The 13,913-nt window shown below is 44.6% G+C and overlaps 1 protein-coding gene across 4 annotated transcripts in view; it reads left to right on the top strand.

Annotated features, from left to right (window-relative positions):
* Positions 1-13,913, top strand: part of VPS13C (vacuolar protein sorting 13 homolog C) — a 5,236,720-nt gene that overhangs the window by 3,384,363 nt on the left and 1,838,444 nt on the right. The gene's annotated exons all lie outside the window — the stretch shown is intronic.

The raw sequence follows: 13,913 nt of genomic DNA on the forward strand, positions 1-13,913 counted from the left end.
ATTAGGGGCACTTAACTCAATCAGTATCTAAATGGAATTATTAATGAAAAGAAATGAGGGTTTCAAGCTGGTATAAATAAATCCTATGCGTTTCGGGACTTTGCGTCCCATCAACAGGGAAATACCCTCCTGCACTTAGAACAGTAATCAAAATCATCCAATTATTCTTATATGTAAATACCCATCATTCTAGCCTTTCTTCTAAAACATCACCAATGATAACTAAAACATAGGTAAAACTACCTCAAAGAAAGCTTTGTTTCAATCACCAATTAAAAGTCACATCACGCCCAATGTGGTCAACAAAATTGGAGAGGGAGAAAAACAATAGTGTTATGTACTCTCTCAAAAATATTAGCTAGTGTACACTCAGTGAAATACCTCATAAGATACACAGTCTGGCGTACATCGTCACTGGGAAAAAAATAAATTAACCATATATCTCTAGGCTCTACAAATATTGTCTGCATACCTCGAAATAATTATTTCAACGTGCAGTCAATGGGTCATTGACCTCAGTCCACTGTACGTTCACTAACCACGCTGTTCCAAAATCTCACACCAAGACCAACAGTAAGGTTATCCAATATGTTAGACTGATATAGACCTTGGATAGGTCGATATTCAATATATCTCTGGGCTCTACACAAAGTGTCCTCGGCATACCTTAACGTTGTATTATAAAGGAAAGATGCATTGATAATGACTCGGTCCACTGCCCACTTGCATTGTCTGAGACCAGTGTTTTTTTCTGCCTTAGATTTTTGTTTTTATCAACAGGTTTTGTTATCTAAAGCACATGCACTTTAGGTTTTGTTACATGGACATTTGTATTTAATATCGCTTTTTTGCAGGTATTCTCAAATGTTCCTACAACCAGCTTTTCTCGCAGTTTTACACAATGAAAATCACATAGTAATTTACTTCGACCTCCACATTGATGGGGGTCACTAAGATATTGTGTAAATTTGCTGTTAGCTATACGCTCAGTGAGGTTTGTGTGTGGCCATCTGCTGCTATATGCATTAGCACTGTAAGCTACTCTAGCTTGGTTTGCACCTGCACTTTATACTTTATGCTGCTTTTTTAGTATGGGCTTCTAATTTTTTGTATTGAATTGTGGTTATCTGGTTGATTATGATAATCTTTGGTTACTTATTTGTTTATATATTTATATTTAATGTATGAATATTGTTGCTAAGTATGTCCCATTTTTGATTGTAACAAACATATTGGTGATATAACTCATTTATAATATTTAATTGAGGCAGTCCATGTTATGTTAAGCAGCATGGAGTCAGTAGCTCACCATTCCAACATGTGTGCCTGCTTGCCTTTTGTAATTTCTATTGTGTGTACTGCTATTGAAGAAGAAAAGGGACCTTAATGTATTTAAAAACTTTGATGCCGGGGGCGTGGCCAGCATGCGAGCAGCAAGGACGTGAGTCCCGTGAGCTCCCTCTGGCCGCCCGCAATATCCTGTTTAAATATCCTTTGGACGGACCGAACCAGCCTGGAAAGACACCCGAGCTGACCTAAAGCGGTATAGCACCCATGGAAGAAATCCTGACTCCCGGACGAAATCCGCTCAGCATCTACTTCGCAAACCCGGAGGCCCCCTGGGCGCGAGGAAATGCCCGCCAAAATGGCCGCGGCGGCCAACGACTGAGGAGAACACGGGCCGCCGAAGCACTACGAGGAGGGGAGGAGGGACCCAGAGCTAGCTCCTCCTTGCGGGCCTGTGGAACACAAGCGTGCACTGACCCGGCGGGACCCTAGATTGCCAACTGGACCTCCGCAGTGCCGGAGACACACGCACGACTGTGTCGAGGGGTGCGACAAGCGCTGGTGCCCTAGAACATCCTGCTGCAACGCGACCTTGTAAGGTGCTTCCCCACCGTGTGAGACGAGCAGGGGGCACCATGGGCAAAGATAAAACAAAACGGGGTACCACACAAAGCACCATGGACCAATACGCAACTAGCACCCCCACCACTGCAATGGAGGTGGAACCACCGACGGCCTCCCCGCCTGAGGCTGGAGACCTGACGTTAAAGGACGTGATGGCCGCCATCGCTACTTCTCGCTCCTCAATGGAGAAAAAAATGGACGGCATCTCAGCAGAGGTCTCGTTCCTCCGACACGACCTCCAAAAGCTGTCCTCTCGCACAGGGGAAGTAGAACAGAGAGTCTCGAATGTGGAGGATGATCTTGGCGGGGTCCACCTGCAACTATCACAGGCAATCACACGTCTAAAATCTCTGGAGGCACGAGGGGAGGAGGGAGAGGGCAGATCACACCGTAACAATATTCGCATTTTAGGACTGCCGGAAGGAGCAGAAGGTCCCAGTATGGAGCTCTTCCTCGAGCAATTGCTAGCGGACCTGGTGGCACCGAAATCCTTCTCCAATTTCTTTTCAATAGAGAGAGCCCACCGAGTACCATCAAGGCGTCCAATACCTGGGGCCCCCCCGAGGACCGTCATCGCAAAGCTATTGAACTACCGAGACAGACACGTGATACTGCAGATGGCCCGATCCGGAGGCCCGACTACATACAACGGCTCCAAAATCGCGTTCTTCCCGGACTACACCCGGGAAGTGCAAAAAGCGAGGCAATCCTTTGAACATCTAAAGAGGAAACTGCACTCTATGAACGTCAAATATGGACTGCTTTTCCCGGCACAACTCGAGATCCAGCATAACGGCACCACGGTGCACTTTACGGACCCAAAAGAGGCCTGGAAATGGGCCGAGACACACATCGCCGGGAATTGGGATTTGGGGATCCCGGACCCTGGGGGCAGGCCCAGACTCCCGGGAGACAGAGGGTGACGAGGGCGGCTCCCCCCTCGACCGGAACCAAATGGTCCGGCTCAAGGAATAGAAAATTGACGCATTAAAAACCAGGTAGGACAACTGATGTACACCCAGCGAGACTACACCAGGGCACGCGCCAAATACGCATGCAAGGGTACTGTGAAATCCTGTTCACACTTGGCCGTAAATCCGTCAAAGGGACATGATGTAAGCAGCGGGCCCCTAAGAGCCACCACCTACGATCCCGAACTCCGTGTGGATTGTGAACAATTTGGGTGGTGTGGCAGAATGAGTAGAGAAAAGAACATTAGGTAATAGTTATTAGTTAATGAGTTGACTGTCCTTTTGACAGTGTGCTGAATTTGTTATACTCGGCGACAGATGCTTCAAGTTGGGTGGAGTATGGGGTGGGGGGTTCAATGTTGTAATGTTAAACACCGCACCAGTTCCAACACACGCATGGCAACAGCTTCCTTACTAATAAGCCACGCAAAACACAGGAGTACATATGTCCCGGCAGATAACCACCTTATGCACAACCATGACCAATCCCTGAACGGGCCTCTGTATCACGCAGCATCTCTAGAAACCCAACACAGCGTCACTATAGTCACACAGCTCAAATGGCAGTGACCTCCAACATGAACAGAAATAGAACCATCCGGCTGATGACATGGAATGTAAACAGGCTTGGTAATAGCATCAAAAGGCGACTGGTCCTGCAGGCACTGAACCGAAACTCCCCAGACATAGCTTTCCTAACGGAGACACATCTCGCTGGTACAAAGTGCACACTTTTTAAACGCTCGAACTATAGATTGGCATTACATGCCGGTTTTACGATGGGATCGCGAGGGGTATTAATCCTAGTACACAAAAGACTTCCATATATACCCATCACTGTTACACAGGACACGGGAGGCAGATTCGTACACACAACAGGAACCCTCTGGGAACGCACTATATCCATGACTGCTGTATATGCACCACCCAATCTGCTAACCCCTCTGACCAATGACATTACGCCCCTACTTGCTACCAACTCTGCAGATCTCACACTAATTGGGGGAGACTTCAATGAAGTAATGAACATAGACATTGATCGAACACATGTAAGGTCCAGAAACCCAGAAACGCGCACTAAACTCACCACATTCACTAATGCTCTGGGGCTGCAAGACGTATGGAGATCATTGCATCCCAACGAAAGAGAATACTCGTATCACTCTGGAGCACATGCCTCACTGTCCCGGTTAGATTATTTCTTCCTACCATTAAGCAATATACATGAAGCATGTGAGGCACACCTACTCACCAGAGGCATATCGGATCACTCTCCACTCACAATAACGATTAAGACCAACAGATCAACTCCCCCACCCAGTTGGACATTAAATGGTTGCTACCTAGGATTCCCAGAACTGGTAGAACATATTCAAAAGGTCACCGAATCGTACTTTGAATTGAATATTGGCTCTGTAGACAGCCCGGTAACACTATGGGAGGCTCTAAAGACGGTATTAAGAGGTGAGATCATAGCCTGGACCTCAGCCCACAAAAAGAAACATCTAGAAGAAATACGCGAAGCCGAAACAAAGGTACAGAATGCTGAAGTTGAGCATATAACCCACGACCAACCCGCGACGCACAGTACGCTACAATTAGCGCAAAAACAGCTGCAACACATAACTTTAGATAACGCTAAACAAGCACACGCAGCGATGCGAGCAAGGGTATACGAGACAGGGGACAAGGCCGGGAAAATACTAGCATGGCTAGAACGTAGGGAGCTGGGCCTTACCCAAGTCAGGGAACTGATTACGGAAGGACCAGATCCACTGGTAACAGACCAGGACATAGCCGAGGGGTTCGCAAAGTACTATACAGAACTGTACAGAGCACCATCCTCACCGCTATCGACTGACATTCTGGATGTAATCACTCTCCCTACTTTAAATGTGCAACAGCTCAACATATTAGAACAAGAAATCACTGAGGAAGAAATAACCCAGGCAATGTCAGAACTCCAATCAGGGAAAACCCCAGGTCCAAACGGCTTCCCAGTCGAAATATGGAAGAAAATTGGCGCAAATGTAATCTCCCCGCACCTGCTATGCCTTTTTCAACACTCACATTCCCTGGGTTGCCTCCCCCCAGACCTTAGAAAAGCCACAATAATAGTTTTACCAAAAGCGGATAAGCCACCTGACAAGTGCAGCTCCTACAGACCCATCTCCCTAATAAACTGCGAGGCCAAGATACTTGCAAAGGTACTGGCCAACCGACTACAGCAAGTTATACACACACTGATACACCCAGACCAGTGCGGGTTCATGCCGGAGAGATCCACTAGACAGAATATATACAGATTACATACGGCACTGGAAAAAGTACCTGGGCTGCAGAGCCCCCTGGCCTTGCTTGCCATAGACTTTGAAAAGGCTTTTGACTCTGTTCATTGGGAAGCAATTTGGGCGATTATGCAACGAATGGGCATAGGACCGTACTTTATGAGCTGGGTCAAGCTGCTATATCACCTTCATGAAGTGGTAACCAAGGTAAACGGGCATGTCTCAAATCCTTTCCTGCTGGTTAAGGGCACAAGACAGGGTTGCCCCCTGTCAGCTTTGATATTCACATTAGCGATCGAACCTTTAGCAATCCTACTAAGATTCACACAAACATGGAGTGGATTCAGATGGGCAGAAGACTGGGAGGACAAGGTGTCCTTATACGCAGTTGACCTACTATTATATCTACAGGACCCACGAGACTCTTGCCCTATCGTGACGCAGTTGCTAAAAAGATACGGCAGGTTCAGCGGCCTCCGTGTCAACTGGTCTAAATCCATACTGTTCCCAGTGAGGCAGATAAACAACGCAGTACCAGACGAATGCCCATACCGCATAGAAAGGGAGCAATTTAGATACCTAGGCGTACAAATTACACATAAATTGACAGACTATGTGCACAAGAACTTACTCCCTATAACGTTAAAGTTCAAAGATGACGTCCAACATTGGATGTCCTTACCACTTACACTATTAGGACGCGCTGCACTTTTCAAAATGATGGCCCTCCCCCGCTTTCTTTATATATTGCAAAATGCTCCACTGCCTGTTGCGACCAGTGAGTTTCATAGAATAAATCAAATACTCAGGAAATTGCTATGGAAAGGGGGATGCCCACGTCTGGCACTCAAGACCCTACAAAGATCCATATGGGAAGGTGGAATCGGACTCCCCCGACTGCAAACATATTACTGGGCCAGTCAAATGGCAATAATAAATGATAAACTACACAGGGACACCACACTACCGCACAACAGAATGCCGGAATTCCAACCCACAAGAAAGACCCATCATGAAATGCCTCAATTGCCAAAAAGACCGGGCTGCAGCCCCATCCATGCAGACACATATTAATATGGTCAGATACTCATAAATACTTAGGCTGGGACGGGAAGCTAACCCCAGCACAACCACTGTGGAATAATAAACACCTCCCGGAAGTGAACAAACTCCCTAAATGGCGCTCCTGGTCCCAACTAGGCATTACGAATATTGGGGACGTAGTGAGAGAAAACGAAATAATACCATTTGAAGTTTTAGCCACCACTTTTACGCTTCCCCCGATGAACAATACCACTATATGCAACTTAAACATGCGCTACAGGTCCATCTCCCCGATATGATAGACATGCCAGACTATTCCCCGCTGGAACGCAACCTGTTCCCAGAAATGATTAGACACAAAGTCACGTTTACCTTATATAGTGCCATAACTTCCTTCGCCACGAAAGAACTATCAGGTTTGAAGGCCAAATGGGAGAGGGATGTGGGCGTCATACTTCCTGAGGACTGGGTGGCTGCATTAATGTTCCCCAGAGAGGTGGCTATCTCCTCCAGGTTCAGGTTAATACAACTGAAGGTACTGCAAAGAATTTATTACCCGAGGGTAGCACTATTCAACTGGGGGAAAACCACCGACCCGCACTGCCTGAGATGTAAAAGGGAGGAAGGCTCCTACTATCACATTCTGTGGGAATGTGCCGTCATCCAACGATACTGGCAGCAATGCTGCAGCGAACTGTCAAGGGTAATGGGCAAAAGAATTCACATGAGCCCCAAACAACTACTGTTGGGAATAGAAGAGGATATCGAGCTAACAAATTATGAAAAAGCGTTTCTATCTACCACCTCTGCAATAATGAAAAGAAATATAGCGCAACTCTCGGGCTCTGCAACAGCACCGACTTATGAGCAATGGTTAACAGATGTGGACATTTGTATTGCGATGGAAAAAAGAGTGTATACAGCCCGGGGATGTCCTGAGAAAGCTCAGAAAATATGGCAAAAATGGGAAGATGCACACTGAACAGTAACCTGTATGGACAGACTGTGCTAAAACCCAAGGACTCGTAAGGGAACCAGTTTGCGCAATATTAATGTGGTTAAATGTCCGGTTGTACCAAGCTCCTCTGTATGTGGAACAAGATGTGGAACTACGAATGGGCGGGAAAGGGAAATATCGGTTACCCCGTTGTTCGGGGCTGTATGTTTTCTTTGTGTTTAAAAAACAATAAAATGTTATATTAAAAAAAAAAAAACTTTGTTGCCAACCCGAATATTGTCTGATCAAGCACCTGTTAGTGCAAAACACGTCACAACAGACCGTTGGACCCTTTTGTCATGATGTCCTCATTCAAATGAACTTGAATAAAACTTTCTGTGACATTTCGCCGGATTGGTGAATTTTTTTGCCCACTTTGATCTTGGAGTGCGGTCGTACCACTCCATGCGGCATAGTTTGCCAATTTTTTTTTCTTTCTATATTTACATGCCGCATACCATGTAGGATCTGCACCGTTGTAATTTACTTTTTCAACGCGGGGTGACTCGCCTACGCAAAGGCGGGCTCTCAAACGGCGACTGGTGGCATATTCATATGCTGATCGGAGAGAGGACAGGAGCATCCACAGGACTTGACAGCCAGCTATGCATGCCGAAGGCTATGTCGAGATGTGTGTCGGTGGATAGACATTGCAGCATACCAGGGTTGTGTTTTTAGCGTGTCTAACATAATGTATGTACTAATGCAGGAACTGTTGCTTCATTTCTCTTCACACCAGAGTATCTCCGAGCAGTTATGTTCAATTGAGCTTATACTGTTGGAAAGGTCATTTTGGGAGCCGTTATTTTCACATTATTACAAGACGTCATGCAGGGCACAAGGGAAGCAGCTAGCCTGGTACAGGCACAGACTTTATTTGATGAATAGCAAATTTTAGCCATGGGTCGAGCTGGCAGTACAAACAAGCAGAATGAAACAGTTACCAACACAGAAATTGCTTTACTTGAAAAAATGGAGAAACATCAAAAACATGAAATTTCCAAATGGTCAGAGGAACATTATTTGCAACATTGTTTACATATTTTTTTAAAGCTTTATTTAAATGACCTTCGGCAAGCATTATAGAAACATGATCATCATACAGAGTTTGCCAACGTAATCATGACAATCCTAAACTGAATGCTCACTACTCGTACGTGAATACACATACAGGATTTGGTTTATCATAAATGTATTTGACACTTAAATCTTAGCTAACAACCATCGAAACTCACCCCATATGTCTCTGGCGCAAGAAGTTGCTGACTCCATTGTTAAATACATGTCCTCGCACTCATTAACCCAGGTCAAATCTCGTAGCCAATCGCAGTCATATGGCGGGTGCTGGTCCTTCCACTTTAATAGGATACATACAATTGTTTGCATATTGGATGTATTCCAAGAGGCCTGTTCATGATGACCACCCCTTCTTTCGAGGTCCAAGATCCAGCTATGTTGGAAGAATGAGGGCAGGTCACGAATGAATGTTCTGCATGCTTTTTAACCCTTTTGGCCATATATGTAAAATCAGACCACAGTCTTGTACTGAAATCAATAGAAGCAATAGAAAATTAGCTAAAGGAGATACCATCCACTGAGGAAGGTAATAAGTTAAGGGCTAAGATCAATATCAATCTGGTGTCTTACGAGAAAAGAAATTAAACAGTGTAAGCATGGGAAATGTATCTGTGATAAAAAACGGATTACGAAACTGGGATGGTGTACACCTTCGGCAAGCGTTTTGATGTGTTGAGAAAAGCACTCAAGGCTAACGTAGATTACATTGGAATAGCCAACTGCGGCTTCGATGTCTTCCGAATCAGACCTCTCTAACTCTGAAAATGAAGAACCAACTATAAGGCTTAATTCTTTAGAGGAGCTCCTGTGTCAAGGTGGCAAAAACCCCAAAACGGGGCAGTGGTTGTGCAAGAGGAAGAGGTTGTGGCCAGATGATGGGAAGAAAACCTGCAGAGGGGGACGTGGGCAAGGACACAGGCAGAGACCCTTACAGCTGATGAACGCACTTTGGATGAAGGGGAAAGAAATTACATCAAGTAGCAACATGCAACTTAATTTATCGTCCAATCAGCTGACAAATCATCAGACTGACCTTCTGAAGATTGGTCTCAACTTTTTTTATTTGATTATTTCCAGATGTGGTTAGATTTTGATCAATTCTTCTGGAAAATAAAGTTTTAAAAGTTTTTTGCAATAAATCCGCCAACGGTTTCTAAATTGAAATTTGTACTTCGACAAGGGAATACAGATTTGTTGATTTCTGACATTGATTCTTTAGCCAATTTGGTGGATATTTACATTGATCCTGTCAACATCAATTTCGGAGGCTTTGATATAGATCCTGATTGGCCAAGTACCACTCATTAGAAAAGCAAATCAAAATGCAATCCACCTATGCCTAGTGGAGGGTGTGTAGAAGCGTTTCATGACTTGTGCATTGCTGATCTGCATACATTGCATTTTATCTTCTGCATGTACTACAAAAAGAAATGTGATCAAGTTACAATTTGATTCTCTACAGGAGCTACAAAGTCTCACGCAAGTCATTATGAAACCCTCAAATACGGTTTCTAATATTGTCTCACAAGACCATGTTAGCTGTGTGTCAGAAGCTTTTCAACAGCTAAGAGGTCAGTCATGTTATCATCAGTTATCCACCAGTCCTTTTTCCAAGATTCAGTGCGATTTGATGGCACTTGTCAATAAGTGGTTTCAGTCAGTCATTCTGGATGATGACACTGTACAATGTTTGGTTCGTTCTTCCTTCACTATTCCAACGATCAATTGTTTGTCCAAAATTCATAAATCCTTGATTCGGCCACCTTGGAGACCTATTATCACACTATCAGGTTCTTTGTTGGAAAATCTATCGTGTTTTATTGATGACTTTGATTTCTTTTGTTTCTGTTTTGCCTTAATTTCTGCGTGATACTAAAGATTTTTACAGCGCATTAATGTGGTTCCCTGTGAAGATGGTTTAATTTTGGCAACGTTAGATGTGGCTTCTTTATACACTTCTGTTGATCACTCTGTGGGTGTGAGAGCCTGTAAATATTTCTTGGATACAGATTCTCTCAACTTTTTATCTCCCAGCACCATGATTTTGGAAATGCTAACCTTCTGCCTGACTAGCAATGTTTTCTTGTTTGAGAATCTGTTCTTCCATCAAGTACTATGGGCAGTTCATTTGCTCCGTCGTACCATACCTTAACTATGGGATGGTGGGAGGCCACCATTTTAAGTGAAACATACACTGGTCAGTCATAGACTGGTGGTGTTTTATATATGATGTTTTTGTTATGTGGAAGGGGACTGAGGTTGGATTGGTTGTGTTTGTCAAACAGCTTAATCTTAACAGTGTGAATCTGTCTTTTATAGAGATTCATAGTACTTCAGAAATTGTGTTTCTTGATGTAAATGTTACATTAGATATCAATGTGATACACACCTATGTACATAAAAAACCGACCAGTTCAAGTCCCCCCCTCCATGCTTCCAGCAGTCACCCTACGAGTTGTAAGAATAGTATCCCCTATGTGGAATTTGCACATTACCATGCAAACTGCTCGGATCTGGCTAAATTTGATCAGTGTTGCTCCCAGGCCTTGCAGCATTTTCTTTCTCGTGGTTATTCTAAAGGGGTCATTGAGAACGCTTATGTCAAGGCAAGAGAGCTTGAGAGAGCATTTGTTGAATATGAATATAACACATCATGAGGCGGATAATTGTGATCCACGCCTTGTTTTAACATCTAGCACCTCTTCCCAGAGTGTGAGGAAGATAATTCAAAGACATTGGCATGTCCTCAGAATGGATAAGGATTTGTCATTGTTGCTTCCGCCGTGTCCTAATTTAAAATTTAGACTGGCACCCTCATTGAGAGACAAGTTAGTCTCCAGATTTCTTGCTCCTGATAAAAGGCCTCTGGCGCATAGTGGGTGGTTGTCAACATTTCCTGTGGGTTTCCCCCAAGTGCCAGAAATGTAAAGTCTGTGCCCATGCAGTTGCACAGAAAACATTTGTACATCCAGTAACTGCTTCTTCTTGTGTCATCAACATTTTATTACATGAAAGACCACATTTGTTGTGTATGTGCTCAGCTGCCCATGATATAAATGGTACATTGGCGGCTCAATATGAGGATTCTCTAACACCTTAGAGCCCTTAGGACATCTGATCCTCCTTATCCTATGGCCAAACGTTTTAAGGAGCAGCATGCCAGCAATACGCATTTGTTAACTTTTTTCGTTGTGGACCATGTGCCTATGCATCCCAGGGGCGAAGATATAACGCTTAAGCTCCCACAACTTGAGACAACATTCGTTCTGGATTTTTTTTTGTAAATTGAATTTTATTATTTTCAAAAAACATGAACCAGCATTCAATGTCACAGTTAAATCTTAGGGACAAGCCCTCCAACAACCCCTCAAGACCAAAAAGCACGAACATGGGATCAAATACCAAACCCCCCCCTCCCTTTCATCTGTAATCCAACCCATAACCTCCCTCCAGAACACCTGCACTCTGGGGCAGCCCCACCAAATATGCCAGTAATCTGCCAACATACCGCATCCATGCCAACAATGGGGGTTCACCTTGCGAAACATTTTGGAGAGACGTATCAGGTCTTACTGCCAACGATGTAGTAGTTTGTTAGGAAGAATTCTCTTTTTATGGCTAATTTCCCTCACCTAGTGAGTCCCTCAGCAGCTTTGCTGGATTTATGGGGTTTATTTTTCCACCTGGTAAGAGTGTGAGCCTTTTTCCCACTCTTGCATGTGTATTTCTACTGTTTGTGTGATCTTGGGCTCTGGAGCTACACCACTCCATGAGCCCCACTTTTTGTGTGTGTTACACAGCACCTTCTTTGAGACTTCCCCCTGACTCCATTTTTCTGGGGCTGACTACTGTCCCCCAGAAACAGGTAAAGTTGCCATTAACTTTATATAGTCATTTAAACTGCAGACCCAGTACACCCCATTTTACATGGAGTAATGGAAAGGGTTAATTCCTACCCCTTTTTGTCTGTGCCTCTCTGAGCTTTATTTTGCTCTCTTAACACTAAGACTTGGCTGGTGGCAGTGGTATCTACCCTAACTTTTCTACCGCGATTATACTATATAAACGTGGTACTGTTTTAGGCTATTGTATTAGCCTCGAACTTAAACCCGCTTGACCAAATACTTTTTATTTTGGCTCGGGTTGGGTTTTATCACCATTTCTTTTTGTTAAAGTCCTTCTTGTGTTTTACTTTGCGCGGCAAACCAGGTTTGCCTCCTTTGTTCGCCGGCATTTGGCAGGCTTCTGTCCAGAAGCCCTCCTTTGGCGTCTGGGTGACTAGGTGGGCTGAATGTGAGGGAGGGGTGTAGTCACCCCCTGCACAGGGTCTCCTTGGAGACCCAAGTCGCACTTTGTCTTGATTGGCTGAGGTGGTTGTCCGGGCCAGACAACCCCCCTGCTGAGTGATTGACAGCAAGGCTGTGTGAATGGGGGATTTCGGCATAAAAGGTAGGACTCTTGGGCTGGAAGTCAGAGTCGCCACTGGAGCTGCAAGGAACCGAAGAGAAGCGGAGAAGAAGACGGCTGCTGAAATTCCCGAGTCCCGGTGAAGCCCTGCTGCAGTCCTGAGCTGTCTACCCTTCAACGACAAGAGAAGATCCAGTCCGGAGTCATCTTCTCCTGAGCCTGGTGGGATCAACCAGCTCACCTTCCACAGCCAGAGGATCCTCTTCTTGGTCGAAATCGCTGCACACAGCTGTAGTGGTCCGGATAGCCATCTGAAGAGCCTCTCCTGTTTTAAAGGAGCGCACCTTTTATTCACCGTTGCTTTGCTACTGCTGGCTTCATCCTTGGGTAGTGCAGATCGCTCCAGACGTCCTCCTTCTTGTCCCCACGACTGAAGCTCCAGGAACCGTGAGTATGCAGGAACTACCAGGAACAACTGCCGTGGCACCAGCTTTTCTTCATACGAATAAGGTACTGTGTCTGGCTTCGAGGAACTAGGGTGAACCCCTTTTTCTCCTCACCAAAGGCTTGTCCTTATCTTCCTTCCCTCTTATAACTTTTGCTTGCCTTTTGACAATATCTAAGTACTCCTGGCAATCTCGAATCGTGAACTGTTCTAACCGTGTGATCCTCGACAACAGGACACCTGTCCCATTGACACTGGCGCAGGCCTATTGACTTTTATCTACGTTTTCGAAAGTGTCTCTTGATTCTATCTGCCTTGACAAAAGTATTGCCAATGATTTTTGTCCCTAACTCTCTTGTGTTAATTCATGTGCTAAGTGTGTGTGACTACAGTAAAATTTCTTCTTGCGGTTACTCTTCTCTTTCGTAAGACCGAACTCTCATTACTGTCAAAAAGTGATCGCATAACAACTCCCGGTAACGTCTTTGTTTCACAACACCGGTCTGTCAAATCCAAAGGTACTTACCTTGAATTGTTCTGCACAGGGGAAATTGGTTGTGTGTAGTGTATTTGAAGTGTGGTTTTAATTTAATAGAAGTGAAGTGTTTTATGAACAGATGGTCTAAAAATAAATGTACTTTTACTTTTTAACCAAAAACCTTGAGTCAGTGTTTGCTTGAGTCACAGTAATTGTAGTCCTTTGTGTAATCTCTACTACTGCTCATTTGCTCTTGAGATAGGTCTGGCTGCTCCGCTACTGCTACCACTCCAGC

This window comes from Ambystoma mexicanum, chromosome 11 (genome assembly GCF_040938575.1).
Source record: "Ambystoma mexicanum isolate Mex_15411 chromosome 11, UKY_AmexF1_1, whole genome shotgun sequence".
NCBI lineage: Eukaryota > Metazoa > Chordata > Amphibia > Caudata > Ambystomatidae > Ambystoma > Ambystoma mexicanum.